The sequence below is a fragment of the Sciurus vulgaris genome, assembly GCF_902686455.1.
Source record: "Sciurus vulgaris genome assembly, chromosome: 12".
NCBI classification, from domain to species: domain Eukaryota; kingdom Metazoa; phylum Chordata; class Mammalia; order Rodentia; family Sciuridae; genus Sciurus; species Sciurus vulgaris.
The window spans coordinates 35,941,343-35,943,255 of NC_136473.1; the positions used below are offsets into that span (position 1 = coordinate 35,941,343).

General features: G+C 47.9%; 1 pseudogene across 1 annotated transcript; it reads left to right on the forward strand.

The window, feature by feature from the left end:
- Window positions 1-1,061: 1,061 nt before the first annotated feature.
- On the forward strand, window positions 1,062-1,681 carry LOC306641362 (cell division cycle-associated protein 4-like; annotated as a pseudogene). Its single transcript has one exon. The product of its transcript is annotated as a cell division cycle-associated protein 4-like (transcript).
- The last annotated feature ends 232 nt before the right edge of the window (window positions 1,682-1,913 follow it).

The window sequence follows — 1,913 nt, forward strand, 5'->3', positions numbered from 1 at the left end:
AATTTGTTTCAAATGAAAGCCAAGTTCCTAACAGGAGGCACGTAAGTCAATTTTTAATCATCTTTTAACTATGTTGGGGGAATTTGTTATTTTAAAAAATGCTAAGTCTCACAGACAATCTTTCTACCAGGTGATCAAGGGCAACAGCAATAAGCCACATTGTAAGAACCCTCGCTGTGTCACGGTGAAACTGATAAGTTATTTCTGGGTCTTCCTCTCCAGACATAACCCAGTCTAAATATACGAGAAGACCACTGGGAAAATCCCAACCAGGGGACATTCTACGAAATATCTGAATAATTATCTAACATAACAGTACCTTTGAAACCGAATTCTTCGATGAAGCTCAGTTCACGGCTTCTGCATGTAGGTGGGGTCTGCACAAGCTTCAGGCCTCCGCAGGGAGAAACGTTGCAGTTCCTAACGGTCCCCCGCGGCTCAACATCCCTTCCTTCTTTCTGACTTCCTGTCTCGCGAATCCCGCGGCTCAACATCCCTTCCTTCTTTCTGACTTCCTGTCTCGCGAACCCTGAGGCTCAACATCACTTCCTTTCTGTCTTCCTCTCTCTTGAACCCCGTGCTCTTCTTTCCGGCCTGCTGTTCCCAGAACTCCTTCCTCACAACTCCCAGCTACAGTGGTGGATGCAGTGGCGTCTTTCCCTGGCAGCGCGCTCGCTGGAGGTTTATATAGCACTTGGCTCACTGCTATTGGTCCAAACGCATGCTAATTAGGTTTGGAGCAAGTACTAACGCGATTGGTCCAAAATTTATGCTAATTAGGGCTCGAAAACGTACTAACCCTATTAGTCAGTTTTTTGTTTTTTGTTTTTTTGACGATTTATAGTAGACTCATTCTTAGCAGTTAATAAAAGGAGTGAATGAATGAGTTGGGATTATAGCTGCAGCAAACCACTTGCCGCTGGGTTGAGCTCCCTTTCCAAGAAAGAAAAGGCAAATGCAAAACAAAAACCCTACAGGGAAAAAAAAATAAAAATAAAAAAATAAAACATGAATAGGTCGCTGTCGGTTCTCTGGCTAGAGCAGAGCTGCAGCCAGCCACGCAGCCTAGGGCACGATGTTTGCACCAGGACTGAAGAGGAAATGTGCTGACCAGGAGGAATACAGGGAGGGTGCCCCCGCTGGCTTTGGCTCAGTCCCTGACTATAGCCTACAGTGGCAGTCGCTCTGGACTTGTCCTTGGGCAAGCTCCAGCTCTGCCACAGACTGGTGGAACCTAGTCTCTGACGCTGGGTCGTTATCGCCAACACAGTCCGGCAGATTGGAGAGGAGATGAGCCAGGATGGCACATGGAAAGGGGCAGCACCCCAGAGTGCGGGGGCGAGTGCTGCTGGACTGCCTGGGGTCCACAGAGACCCTGTGTCACACAGCAAGGGGACCCGAGGAGCACCCTGCTCCTGACTTGGGAGATGACCTCTTGCAAAGCCCAGTTTCCAACTTTCCACAGTCAGCTCAACACAGGTGCCAAGGAACCCTCAGAGAAGCCTTTGTGATATGGGCAACCCTCTGGAAAACAGGAAGCTTTCAGAAGTCTCTAGTTCAGATATTTGAGAACAAAAGTCCCACTCCTGTGGAGGAGCTGTTCTCTGATATGGACAGTTCCTACTACGACCTGGACACCATGATGATAGGAATGATGGGGGCCAATGGTCACCCTAAGTGAATGTAGAAAGGGTTCTTAATGGCTTGGTGTCATTGTGTAATTTTCTAGTATTTGTGGCTCTCAGAGCAGCTTCTTCAGAAATATCACCTGCACTTTTGTAATTAAGCATGTCATCTATTCATGGGAGGGTCGCGGGCCCTTTATACCACAAAACACAAAACACAGAGAGGCACCCTCAATCTTACTAGTGAAACACCTTCCAGCTGCTCCTGCTGCCACAGATCAATGGCTT